The sequence below is a fragment of the Lissotriton helveticus genome, chromosome 1_2 (assembly GCF_964261635.1).
Source record: "Lissotriton helveticus chromosome 1_2, aLisHel1.1, whole genome shotgun sequence".
In the NCBI taxonomy this organism is placed as follows: Eukaryota; Metazoa; Chordata; class Amphibia; order Caudata; family Salamandridae; genus Lissotriton; species Lissotriton helveticus.
In genome coordinates, this window is record NC_136058.1 from 364,369,117 (window position 1) to 364,383,589 (window position 14,473).

At 47.1% G+C, this 14,473-nt stretch overlaps 1 protein-coding gene across 4 annotated transcripts in view; it reads right to left on the reverse strand.

Annotated features, from left to right (window-relative positions):
• Positions 1-14,243, reverse strand: part of LOC144807928 (dromaiocalcin-2-like) — a 157,164-nt gene extending 142,921 nt beyond the window's left edge. For 2 of the 4 annotated variants that reach the window (XM_078673528.1, XM_078673527.1), the window contains exons 1-2: positions 14,165-14,200; positions 3,599-3,748 (exon numbers count right to left, since the gene is read on the reverse strand). The gene's annotated coding sequence lies outside the window, so the exon portion shown is untranslated. Of the gene's footprint in view, positions 1-3,598; positions 3,749-14,164 lie in introns of all 4 variants that reach the window. The other 2 variants (XM_078673526.1, XM_078673529.1) reach the window with 2 other exon arrangements.
• Positions 14,244-14,473: the final 230 nt, after the last annotated feature.

Here is a 14,473-nt window from a genome sequence, read left to right on the forward strand (position 1 = left end):
ACGACACGACCGATCAATGTGGCATGATCGACTGTGTCGAAGGCTGCCGACAGGTCCAGCAGGACTATGAGTGCTGTTCCGCCTAGGTCTCTTGTGGCTCTGATCTCATCTGCGGCTTTGATGAGCGCCGTTTCGGTGCCATGGCCTGTCCTGAACCCAAATTGTGGTTCGTCAAGGAGGTTATTGTCCTCAATAAAATAGGCTAGCTGTGTTTTCATTAATTTTCCGAAAATTTTGGCTGGGAAAGGGAGGGCAGTGATCGGTCTGTAATTTTTGGGATCTGAAGGGTCGAGTTGTTTTTTTTTTAGGAGGGGTTTAATGATTGCCTTTTTCCAGGTTTCTGGGTAGATACCTGAGTTGAACATCGTATTGCATATTTCCGTGAGTTTGGGTGCTAGGAGGTCTGGGATGAGTTTGGATACCGAGGTGGAAATGGGGTCGGTGGGTGAGCCTGACTTGATGGTGAGGATGAGGTCGTGAACTTGTGAGTTGTCAACTTGATTGAACTGAGTGAAGGAGGGGGTAATGCTCCCATTGATGTCTGAAGAGAGCGAAGGGGACCTTTGGTAGGAATACAAAGTTATCGTATATGGAGCTTGCCTTAGTTTGAAAAGCCCTAGATAAAGAGTTGTACAGTTCTTGGGAGAAAGCAAGTGGGGGATTGGTTCTTGAACCGGAAAGTTTGGTGACTACCTGGAAGAGGATTGTTGCTATATTTTAAAGGGCAGCAGCCTTTGTTTAGGGCTATAGGTGCCACTCCCCTTTGTCCCTGCAGCCAGCTGTTGTCTGTTGCCATACTCAGATTTCCAACTTTTTCAGACAGTGAGTGACATCAGTCTGGAGCAAGGCCCCAAAGGCACCAGTGGAAACTGGGAGGACTGAAGCATACCCTGCAGGCAGAGGCCCCTCAGTGATCCACAGAACCCTGGCTGGCGGCAGACTCTGAGTCTTGGCTCTGGTCGTGTGCTCTATTTCCTAGCTTGTCTCACATATCATAGTTTGAAGTTTACAGTTTCACAGAACAAGGTGAAGGACATAGAAAATCTGTTCAGCCACTGAGCACAAAGCACCCGATGGAGGCAGGTCACCTGTTGCATGAGCTGGTGGCGACGGAATCCTCGCCATCTCATGCCATGAAAGAGGACCTTGCTTCTCTCTCATAACTGCAGTCTCATGGGAAAGCTGAGAAGTACATGTGAAACAACAAAGAAAACACACTAGCGTTGAGTCAACCCCTTCACTTAGGAAATTGGAAGGAGTCAAAATTTGAGAGAATGCTCTCAGTGGTAATCATTGCTTACATATATGACGCGATGCTCAAGGGTTGGCGCGCAGAGAAGCAGGGCTCAAGGCCAGCGTGTAGGTCCCCCTTCTCCAGACAGCCAGACCCTGCGTATTCAAGCGAATTATTTTTGTTTCATTCCAAAGTAGCACAACAAGAATTTGCAAGGCAATAAGCTGTGCATTTACGCGTCACCTATTGCATTGCAAACGTTAGTTATCACGGACAACGGGAGTGAGGGTGGGGGGAGGGCACGGACAACAGGAGTGCGGGTTGGGGGTGGGGGTGAGAAGGCACGGACAACGGGAGGGAGGGGAGAGTAGAGAAGGCAGTATGAGAACCTCATTAAAGAAAGTAGTGATCACAGTCTAAATTACACGTACTATGTAACACTCAATGTAAAGGGGCCAGTAGCCATGGGAGGATACAAATGACGACATGGCCATAATAAGGATTGGCTAACAAGCATAGTAACGAATCAGAAGACAGCATTTACAAAGGACAAACACACAAGCCAATGAAAAATAAGGGCGGGGGAGTGGGCATGGCTTCTCTCCGTACTGAACTATCACAGCTCTTCGCAGAGCAGCGCTTGCGCGCTGGCTCACGCTCGACCTAAAAATATTCAGATTTGTTGAGACAGAATGTGAAGTATCATGGATACATCGCTGACCTTTCATACCATGGTCATGTTTTTCTGGTGCCTCTAAATTGGGGTTCTGCAGTATTATCTCATTCATATGTGAACACCACAATCTTAAAGTATCCCTGACAAACAAAGATGTAAAGTTCCTGCACAAGGAGAGTCAGCCTGGAGGTTTTCTCTCACTGTGTCATTTGTGGAAAATTGGAAAGAGGATGCCTGTATAGTAATATTATATGTTTACACTGGAGAACATTTTGCTCCAGTACAACTAGCTCTTCAGAAATATACGTGTCAGAATACATGTTTTTATATGTCTGTCATAAATACATATATTGCAAAAATATATAATTTTTGCATTCATCTACAATGAACTGGCCTTTCGAATGTAGCGCAAACCGGACCCGAGGGTCGCCAGTTACGTTCCACAAGGACACATTCATTATTTGGTAGCTACAGGAAGATTAAGGGGCAGATTTACAAGCCCCTTGCGCCACTTTTGCGTCACTTTCCCATGTTAAAAGTGACGCAAAAGTAGCGCAAGGGGCTTGTAAATCTGCCCCTAAGTGACTTTCCCAGAATCACCGGACAATCTTTGTTTTATGGTGCTCATTCGACTGCAGCTGTGCACCCACCGCTAGTTTCTCATGTTCTTGCAAGCTGCTGCTCTCTTCTTCAGCAATTCAAATGTAAGTTCTCAACGTTTTATTACATACAGTAGAAATGAAAGGCACTTTGTGGATATTTCTGTCACCCTCCCTGCAGCTGGAGGAAAATGATGTAGCAATAATGGCGCACATGTACAGATGTGGGAGGAACTAAAATGAACTATGTTGATTTTTCTGTCACTCTGTGTAACTCAAACAAAAAGAAAGAGCCTTGTGTTAATAAACCATAAGAGTGAAGCCGAAAATAAGTGAAATTAAAACTCGTTGCAAAATCGTTCTCTTCCAACTACATACGGTTTCCTGGCAATCTAGAGTTTCCACCTTCTTGAATCGTGGAAACTCTTCTATTTTTGTTTTTTCTTCAACCATGTGGTCACTGCATTGTGGGCCTTGTAGTTTGGCCTTTTATCACGGGCGCAATAAGAAATTTATCTTCCTTACGTTTCTGTGCACCCATGATAATAAGCTACATAGCTAAAAACCTATAAGGTCCTAAAGGCGCAACCGATTGCATTGCAAATGCTTGTTTCCTTTGCAGCGCTTTTTGAAACAGACTCTCGCTGTAGATAAGTAGTAATCCATCTTAGCGGTGTTAATTCTGTCGACTGTAGAAAGATGAAATACTGGGGAGCCTGATTCACAGAACTACATCCTAAACTTACTACCATTTTGGTATTCACAGAAGGCACTTACTCATTTTGGTATTCACAGAAGGCACTTACTCATTTCGGTATTCACAGAAGTTAGGACTACTAACTTTAGGACTCCTAATGCCTTCTGTGAATACCCAAAGTCTTAAAGTTAGGATTTTTCTCTGCTTAGGAGTAGTAAAGTTAGGACTCCTAAACACGTGCACCCGCCATTCTCTCTCTCTCCCCGTGCAGTCCAATTCTGAAATCCTAAAGGGAAAGATCGGGGGACTGTGCCACGCAACCTTCCACTCGTTCCAAACAAGAGAGTATTCTCGCATCAAGCCACCAAGCCTTAATTTCAGCAGCCACCTACCATCTGGCAGCCAAGTCCAGGCCACCTTAAACTAGATGAGTGCCAGAGCGTGCCTTTAAGCATCGCGGGGAACACTCCTTGAACTCCGGCCTCCGCACTCCCAGAAGTCAGGAATGGGACAGCAGGCACCAGAACTAGCTCCAACTCCTCCTGGAAGAATCATCAATCAGAGAAGCATAGTTGGCTGTGGTCCGAATGCACACATTCCTGGGGGGGGGAGTTGTCAACCCTCACACTTCTACCACAGGCCACTTAATTTGCATTTCGAAAGGACTTGTGCCCCGTGTAAAGAAAAATACATGTGCAATGCTATAGGTCTCGCATTTAAATGCTAGACCTATGGCATTGCAAACAAACGGCCACCGTTGTCCCGGCTGCTTTCAAAGTGAAAGCGGGCATGGCCACTGAATGTAAGCAAAGCACATTGTTGTGCCTAAAGTAGGAGAAACTCAATAAAGAAAATAGTACACATACCCTGTAACAACCAAGTAAAGGGGCCAGTAGCCATGGGAGGTTACAAATAAAGAAAAGGCGGGACTGCCTAGCCTATTAAGAAATCAGAAGCCAGCATTTACGAATAAGACAAAGACACAAGCCAATGACAAATATGGGCGAGGGAGTGGGCGGAGCTTCTCTTTCTTACTCCACTACAACGGATTGCCAGAGCAGCGCTTGTGCACTGGCTCAGTCTCGACCTAATGAATGTGTCCATCTGTAATGAAACTGGTGCTCACATAAAGCGCATGATACCTGATATCTTTGGGTCAAGTACGTGCTATACTAAACTCTTTAAAAAAAATTAAATGAATGCAATTTATCTTATGTGGCCACATTCCTCAGACCTCATATCAGAGAATTCAATTCAGATCCCCAAATCCTAAGCAAAAAACAAAAACAGAACTTAAGTGTACACTTCTACATTGAAGATAACTATCTATCAATAACAGCTCAGCTGCTGTTCTCGACCTTGATTTCGACACACTCATTCGGAAGAACTGTCGCAACCATACGGCCAAAACTCACCTCCCAACTATTTTACACTTAGAAAGGATCACCAAGGCAAAATAGGAGAGGGTGGCTCCCCATCCATCCACAAAATCCATCATCCCTTGCGCCTGTATCCCGCATCAAAATTATACATATTTTTAACAGCAAGCAAAGACATCCATTATTACCTCAACAGAACCTAGATTCATGACTAGACGTCACTCAAGGAAACAAGTTTATATTTGTGGAAGAGGTCACAGAACTTTTCACTTCTCATCTCTTACACTCTAAAGACACCATGTATTAGGAATATCAAGATTAGGTGGAAATACTTCAAAGCCGGTCTCACTTCAGCTCTCCGCTTTCCTTTTTAGCCAGCGATCTGATCCAACACAGTGATAAACGTACCCACATATAGCAAAATAATTTATTTTTGAAAAACAAAAACTAATAATACCCACCCAAAGAGTGTTTTTTCCCTGGAAATGGGAGTCATTTTTTTCTGTCTGTGATTACCATTTTTTTCCTGGCAGTGATGGACAGAAATAAAAGCCATCAGACCATTCTCTGCAAACAAGGTGAGCTGTTTGATGGCTTTACTTCGAGGAATATTACTTAGTTGGACTATCTAACTAAGTGAACTCTCACGACAGAGCTGCAGGGGTACCAGAATCAGGAGACTGATGGGCGATCCAACTCCTATTTGAGCAGACTGACCGACGGATTGACTGACAAGGTATTCCATCACGTCTAAGACTAGTACCCTTTTTGTCAAACTCTAAATTGGGCCCGTTCCTTGCAAGGTGATTGCTGAGAAAATTGGACATTTTTCTCTGCTCCCGTAACCATATCTTTTCCTGGTGTTATGGCTTCTTAAAGGCGCTGATTCCGTATGAGGACCGTACCCAATTATACCAAAAGATAGATTCACCAGGTGCTATTTCCACTCTAAAATCTTGTCTAGATCAGAGAAACAAAAGCATATAAAATTCAACCCCCTTAAAACTGAATGTCTCATTCTGATCCTCGAAAACAAATAAGTCCAATACACAAGATTGGATCTAGGGCTTAAAAATGATGACTTCGCTAGAAAAAAAAACCTTTCGTCAAATCCCAGGGCTTTCTACTAGATAACATTTTTCACCTTAAAATTAGGATCTGAAACACCCATTGTCAAATCATGATCTCAAACAAGGGTTGAGGTCTTTATGATCTTTGGCCTGGGGTATGAGTGAATGAATGAATACACACTTGTATAGTGGCATGGCTACCCGAGGGCATCCCAGCGCTTCCTGGGTATGGATCATGTATCCTCATTGACCTCCCTAAAAAGGATCTTACAGTGGTGGTCCATGCTGCTTATTTTGTGAGTCATGCAAAAAGATCCACCCAAATCACTCCTGCACTCTCTGGTCTGAAAGTTTCCCCTTGGGAGCAGGCTGATCATTCTGAACCACAGGGCTCTGAAATCAAACGCCCAAAATATCTTGCACAAAAAAGTCAAGATCTCAAAATATCCATATTCACAAATTCCAGGAGTCCGGACACGCTATAATAAAAAAAAAACTCTAGGGGCCAGATGTAGGTAGCCAAATACCGGTCGGTAACGGCCGAATTCGGCCGTTACCGACCGGTATTTGGCTACCGAGATGTAGGGGCAGGTAAACTGGGCAAATCGGTAATTTTACCGAATCTGTAAATATACCGGTCGGTAAATTTACCGACCGGTATTTTTACAGAATCGGTAAAATTGATATGTAGGTGGGACTCTTCTGAGTCCCACAAGGCCTAAGAAATCGGTATTTTACCATCAAATTCAATTTGATGGTGAAATACCGATTCAGGTGTGCATGCACATGTGTGCATGCACACCTGTGCCATATGACAGGCAGACCTGCCCTTAGGGCAGGTATGCCTGCCATATGGCCCCCGAACCTTTTTTGGGGGTGCTAGAGGGTGTCAAAGTGACACCCCCTGCACCCTTGCCAAAAATCGGTATTTACCGATCGGTAAATACCGACCAGTAATGCCCCATTCATTCCTATGGGCTTCAAAGCCCATAGGAATGAATGGAGCATTACCGGTCGGTATTTACCGAATCGGTAAATACCGATTCTTAACGATTCGGTAAATGGAACATCTGGATGTTCCTACATACCCCCACTTCTTATTTACCGATTCTTAATTACCGAATCGGTAAAATTCGGTAATTAAGAATCGGTAAATAAGTTTTACCTACATCTGGCCCTAGATTTTTATCTAACCAGTCCCTAAGGATTTGAAACTTACTTCCTGCCCAGCTTAGAAAATTGCTTTCCTTCTGCATCTTTAGGAAGTCACCTAGGGCCAGATGTAGGTAGGGTTTTACCGGTCGGTAACGGCCGAATTCGGCCGTTACCGACCGGTAAAAGGATTTTGAGATGTAGGGGGCAGAATCGGTAAATTTACCATTCGGTAAATTTACCGATCGGTAATTTTACCGATTCTGTAAATATACCGGTCGGTATATTTACCGACCGGTATTTTTACAGATTCGTTAAAATTGATATGTAGGTGGGACTCTTATGAGTCCCACAAGGCCTAAGAAATCGGTATTTTACCATCAAATTTAATTTGATGGTGAAATACCGATTCAGGTGTGCATGCACATGTGTGCATGCACACCTGTGCCATATGACAGGCAGACCTGCCCTTAGGGCAGGTCTGCCTGCCATATGGCCCCCGACCCTTTTTTGGGGGTGCTAGAGGGTGTCAAAGTGACACCCCCTGCACCCTTGTCAAAATCGGTATTTACCGATTCGGTAAATACCGACCGGTAATGCCCCATTCATTCCTATGGGCTTCAAAGCCCATAGGAATGAATGGAGCATTACCGGTCGGTATTTACCGATTCGGTAAATACCGATTTTTACCGAATCGGTAAAATGCACATCTGGATGGACCTACATGTCCACCCTTCATATTTACCGATTCTTAATTACCGAATCGGTAAAATTCGGTAATTAAGAATCGGTAAATATTTTTTACCTACATCTGGGCCCTAGTGACTTTACCTAGTCATCATCAGGTTATCCGCTAGATTACTTCGATTGTCACTAATACACTATTCCTGATCTGTGCCTTAGTGCACCCTTACGTGCTTGGTCACCGAGCAAGCCAGCACTGTGCGCTTCATCACAAGCATGCACTGCTCCAAGTGGCAACAACGCACTAGTGAAAGGCAAACTAGGTGTTTGAATCTGCTGCTCTGCCACTGACCGAAGGCAGGTACCAAGCTTAAGTTTCAAGGAGGATCCCTCGGCAGGTGGGTGTAATGAGTGACTGCACCAGCATCTAGGGTGCTTAGGGGTTGTCTGAGATTTCAGTCCCCCTTTGCAATCAGAGCCCTCCCTGGAAACACTGACGGCATGCCACCTCATAGGTGTTGATCACTCACTGACCCTCCTGACAACTAGTTTAGTACACACTCTTGGGTATTTTTTACACACATAGAAAGACAGACCACTATTTGGTATTAGGGGGCTGTAGCTTATTTTATGTCATCAGCCATAAACCTCTGAAGTAGCGGGTGAAACATAACAATTGTTTTACTTACTCGAAGTACCTTGGAATAAAAATGTGAACTTTGTAGAATAAGACGTTAGGATTTTGCGTCGTCCCCGGATTACATCCGGACTACTCAATCTCCATAGTTATACCCTCCTTTTCTACCTTAATAAGTAGATTGAGGACTGAACCTGTAATTTGTACGTAGGTCATGTAATCACACTTCGAATAAAATCGAGTTTCACGGTAGTTTGTGCTCGAAATGGCGTAGGAGCGAGAGCAGCTCCCGGTAGTCACACATTCATCAAGGTGAGCCCGAGCCCGCCTCAGCGCCCAGAGACATTGGCGCTGAGGCGGACTCACCTTGTTGAAAGCTAGGAAAGACGCAAAATCCGGCTGAAACATGTCGACAAATTTGCAGGGTGGAGGGGTGAACGGTTCATAATTCAACCTATTCACCACCATCCTCTGGTCTGAGATACCTTTTTAACCCTCCCTGGCCGGGGAGTCCGTGAATAAAGTTGGTGTTTGGATATCTCTGAGTTAGTTTTACACTATATTTGTTTGTCTGCACTTATTCTTTGCTTGATCCCTACTCTTCTATGTGTTTGTGTTGTCTTGCCCACCCTATTGCTCCACCCCGTGCATTGGTCTGCTCAGGGATGTGTACAGCAGTCTAATGATGAGGCATGTCACAATTTATTGTGGGTGCGGGCAGTTTTTCAAACATTGCCAAAAAACCTCTTAAAAAAACATTTTTCTCACTCCTACTTCTTTGTATGTGACTAGTCATTTATAGAGGAGGTCGAAGTAAGAGTTCCCCTCCTCCCTCTTTCATTGTGTAGAACACAGTGGAAGTGTTCCTCAGGCTGCAGAGACCTAAAAGCTCAGGGTGGGACAATGGAAGTGTTCCTCAGGCTGCAGAGACCTAAAAGCTCAGGCTGGGACAGTGGAAGTGTTCCTCAGGCTGCAGAGACCTAAAAGCTCAGGCTGGGACAGTGGAAGTGTTCCTCAGGCTGCAGAGACCTAAAAGCTCAGGGTGGGACAATGGAAGTGTTCCTCAGGCTGCAGAGACCTAAAAGCTCAGGGTGGGACAATGGAAGTGTTCCTCAGGCTGCAGAGACCTAAAAGCTCAGGCTGGGACAGTGGAAGCAATCCTCGAGCTAAGCAGGTCTAAATGCTCAGGCTGGGACAGTGGAAGTGTTCCACAGACTGCAGAGACCTAAAAGCTCAGGCTGGGACAGTGGAAGCAATCCTCGAGCTAAGCAGGTCTAAATGCTCAGGCTGGGACAGTGGAAGTGTTCCACAGACTGCAGAGACCTAAAAGCTCAGGCTGGGACAGTGGAAGCAATCCTCGAGCTAAGCAGGTCTAAATGCTCAGGCTGGGACAGTGGAAGTGTTCCACAGACTGCAGAGACCTAAAAGCTCAGGCTGGGACTGTGGAAGCAATCCTCGAGCTAAGCAGGTCTAAATGCTCAGGCTGGGACAGTGGAAGTGTTCCACAGACTGCAGAGACCTAAAAGCTCAGGCTGGGACAGTGGAAGCAATCCTCGAGCTAAGCAGGTCTAAATGCTCAGGCTGGGACAATGGAAGTATTCCTCAGGCTGCAGAGACCTAAAAGCTCAGGCTGGGACAGTGGAAGCAATCCTCGAGCTAAGCAGGTCTAAATGCTCAGGCTGGGACAGTGGAAGTGTTCCACAGACTGCAGAGACCTAAAAGCTCAGGCTGGGACAGTGGAAGCAATCCTCGAGCTAAGCAGGTCTAAATGCTCAGGCTGGGACAGTGGAAGTGTTCCACAGACTGCAGAGACCTAAAAGCTCAGGCTGGGACAGTGGAAACAATCCTCGAGCTAAGCAGGTCTAAATGCTCAGGCTGGGACAGTGGAAGTGTTCCACAGGCTGCAGAGACCTAAAAGCTCAGGCTGGGACAGTGGAAGCAATCCTCGAGCTAAGCAGGTCTAAATGCTCAGGCTGGGACAGTGGAAGTGTTCCTCAGGCTGCAGAGACCTAAAAGCTCAGGCTGGGACAGTGGAAGCAATCCTCGAGCTAAGCAGGTCTAAATGCTCAGGCTGGGACAGTGGAAGTGTTCCTCAGGCTGCAGAGACCTAAAAGCTCAGGCTGGGACAGTGGAAGCAATCCTCGAGCTAAGCAGGTCTAAATGCTCAGGCTGGGACAGTGGAAGTGTTCCACATACTGCAGAGACCTAAAAGCTCAGGCTGGGACAGTGGAAGCAATCCTCGAGCTAAGCAGGTCTAAAAGCTCAGGCTGGGACAGTGGAAGTGTTCCACAGACTGCAGAGACCTAAAAGCTCAGGCTGGGACAGTGGAAGCAATCCTCGAGCTAAGCAGGTCTAAATGCTCAGGCTGGGTCAGTGGAAGTGTTCCACAGACTGAAGAGACCTAAAAGCTCAGGCTGGGACAGTGGAAGCAATCCTCGAGCTAAGCAGGTCTAAATGCTCAGGCTGGGACAGTGGAAGTGTTCCACAGACTGCAGAGACCTAAAAGCTCAGGCTGGGACAGTGGAAGCAATCCTCGAGCTAAGCAGGTCTAAATGCTCAGGCTGGGACAGTGGCAGTGTTCCACAGACTGCAGAGACCTAAAAGCTCAGGCTGGGACAGTGGAAGCAATCCTCGAGCTAAGCAGGTCTAAATGCTCAGGCTGGGACAGTGGAAGTGTTCCACAGACTGCAGAGACCTAAAAACTCAGGCTGGGACAGTGGAAGCAATCCTCGAGCTAAGCAGGTCTAAATGCTCAGGCTGGGACAGTGGAAGTGTTCCACAGACTGCAGATACCTAAAAGCTCAGGCTGGGACAGTGGAAGCAATCCTCGAGCTAAGCAGGTCTAAATGCTCAGGCTGGGACAGTGGAAGTGTTCCACAGACTGCAGAGACCTAAAAGCTCAGGCTGGGACAGTGGAAGCAATCCTCGAGCTAAGCAGGTCTAAATGCTCAGGCTGGGACAGTGGAAGTGTTCCACAGACTGCAGAGACCTAAAAGCTCAGGCTGGGACAGTGGAAGCAATCCTCGAGCTAAGCAGGTCTAAATGCTCAGGCTGGGACAGTGGAAGTGTTCCACAGACTGCAGAGACCTAAAAGCTCAGGCTGGGACAGTGGAAGCAATCCTCGAGCTAAGCAGGTCTAAATGCTCAGGCTGGGACAGTGGAAGTGTTCCACAGACTGCAGAGACCTAAAAGCTCAGGCTGGGACAGTGGAAGCAATCCTCGAGCTAAGCAGGTCTAAATGCTCAGGCTGGGACAGTGGAAGTGTTCCACAGACTGCAGAGACCTAAAAGCTCAGGCTGGGACAGTGGAAGCAATCCTCGAGCTAAGCAGGTCTAAATGCTCAGGCTGGGACAGTGGAAGTGTTCCACAGACTGCAGAGACCTAAAAGCTCAGGCTGGGACAGTGGAAGCAATCCTCGAGCTAAGCAGGTCTAAATGCTCAGGCTGGGACAGTGGAAGTGTTCCACAGACTGCAGAGACCTAAAAGCTCAGGCTGGGACAGTGGAAGCAATCCTCGAGCTAAGCAGGTCTAAATGCTCAGGCTGGGACAGTGGAAGTGTTCCACAGACTGCAGAGACCTAAAAGCTCAGGCTGGGACAGTGGAAGCAATCCTCGAGCTAAGCAGGTCTAAATGCTCAGGCTGGGACAGTGGAAGTGTTCCACAGACTGCAGAGACCTAAAAGCTCAGGCTGGGACAGTGGAAGCAATCCTCGAGCTAAGCAGGTCTAAATGCTCAGGCTGGGACAGTGGAAGTGTTCCACAGACTGCAGAGACCTAAAAGCTCAGGCTGGGACAGTGGAAGCAATCCTCGAGCTAAGCAGGTCTAAATGCTCAGGCCGGGACAGTGGAAGTGTTCCACAGACTGCAGAGACCTAAAAGCTCAGGCTGGGACAGTGGAAGCAATCCTCGAGCTAAGCAGGTCTAAATGCTCAGGCCGGGACAGTGGAAGTGTTCCACAGACTGCAGAGACCTAAAAGCTCAGGCTGGGACAGTGGAAGCAATCCTCGAGCTAAGCAGGTCTAAATGCTCAGGCCGGGACAGTGGAAGTGTTCCACAGACTGCAGAGACCTAAAAGCTCAGGCTGGGACAGTGGAAGCAATCCTCGAGCTAAGCAGGTCTAAATGCTCAGGCCGGGACAGTGGAAGTGTTCCACAGACTGCAGAGACCTAAAAGCTCAGGCTGGGACAGTGGAAGCAATCCTCGAGCTAAGCAGGTCTAAATGCTCAGGCCGGGACAGTGGAAGTGTTCCACAGACTGCAGAGACCTAAAAGCTCAGGCTGGGACAGTGGAAGCAATCCTCGAGCTAAGCAGGTCTAAATGCTCAGGCCGGGACAGTGGAAGTGTTCCACAGACTGCAGAGACCTAAAAGCTCAGGCTGGGACAGTGGAAGCAATCCTCGAGCTAAGCAGGTCTAAATGCTCAGGCCGGGACAGTGGAAGTGTTCCACAGACTGCAGAGACCTAAAAGCTCAGGCTGGGACAGTGGAAGCAATCCTCGAGCTAAGCAGGTCTAAATGCTCAGGCCGGGACAGTGGAAGTGTTCCACAGACTGCAGAGACCTAAAAGCTCAGGCTGGGACAGTGGAAGCAATCCTCAAGCTAAGCAGGTCTAAATGCTCAGGCTGGGACAGTGGAAGTGTTCCACAGACTGCAGAGACCTAAATGCTCAGGCTGGGACAGTGGAAGTGTTCCACAGACTGCAGAGACCTAAATGCTCAGGCTGGGACAGTGGAAGTGTTCCACAGACTGCAGAGACCTAAAAGCTCAGGCTGGGACAGTGGAAGCAATCCTCGAGCTAAGCTTTCAATCTTGGAGCTTTCAGGAAACATTTAAAGACACATCGGTTCCTGACTATCTACTACCTGCATTTTTTGTTTGTTTATTGACCTCTGGTTCCTGGCTTTTGGTAAGAACACAAGCGCGGAGATACCCCTTCGGGGGTCGAATTCCTGCGCTATACAAGAAAATAAATAAATAACTAAATGAATAAGCAGGTCTAAATGCTCAGGCTGGGACAGTGGAAGTGTTCCACATACTGCAGAGACCTAAAAGCTCAGGCTGGGACAGTGGAAGCAATCCTCAAGCTAAGCAGGTCTAAATGCTTAGGCTGGGACAGTGGTAAAGCTCCTCAGGCTACACAGACCTAAACGCTCAGGCTGGGACAGTGGAAGTGTTCCTTAGGCTGCACAGACCTAAATGCTCAGAGTAGGACAGTGGAAGCATTCCTCAGGGTACACAGACCTAAAAGTTCAGAGTAGGACAGTGGAAGCATTCCTCAGGCTGCACAGCCCTAAAAGCTCAGGCTGGGACAGTGGAAGTGTTCCTTAGGCTGCACAGACCTAAATGCTCAGAGTAGGACAGTGGAAGCATTCCTCAGGGTACACAGACCTAAAAGTTCAGAGTAGGACAGTGGAAGCATTCCTCAGGCTGCACAGCCCTAAAAGCTCAGGCTGGGACAGTGGAAGTGTTCCTCAGGCTGCACAGACCTAAAAGCTCAGGGTGGGACAGTGGAAGCAATCATCGTGCTACGCAGGTCTACATGCTCAGTCTGGGGCAGTGGAAGAGCTCCTCAGGCTACATTGGCCTATACGCTCACGATGGGACAGTGGAAGCATTTATCAGGCTATGCAGCCCGATAAGCTCAGGCCCCCGACAGAGAAAGAGTTCCACAGGATATGCAGGTCTTAAAGACTCAGGTGTTGGATGGTAGGGGCAGTCTACAAGCTGCACAGCTTAAACAGGTTCAGGGTTTGGACACAAAGCACTTTTCAGGATTCATAGATCTTAATGGTTAACGTTTTAAAGTCTGGATTTGCTTCACACAAAAAAGGCATATCAGAGTCTTAAACATTGGTCAGCAAAACAAACACTTGAGCTCTACAATCTTACAAGTTCACACCTTCAAAAGAGCAGCTATCCTTTGTATGGATGTTTGTATGTATATATGTGGTATTGCTATGGAACAAACCTAGCCGAAGGCAGCTGACACAAGAGGTGTAGGTACAGAAGGGAACAGACAGAAATGCTGGGCACTCTTACCTGCACCACAGGCTGCTGCCTCCACTCCCTCCTGCCTTCGCAGTCGCTGCCCGTGAACTTCACGCAGCATCTTATAAACTTGCCCTTGGCACACGGTGCCACTTCCTGCCCCTTCTTTAACTCTGTGTTTATTTGCAGACTTTCAACACACAAGGGTGGAGCAGGTTAAAAATTCGTGGTTGGTTTCACTTCAAAGCAAATATTTCACCTTCTCCCTGTAAGATCAAATGAGGTCAGAGTACAACTTGTGTTAACTTCTTAGGTGTCATATCTGACTCAGAAGGTAAATATGAATGTCGTGGGGGCTTC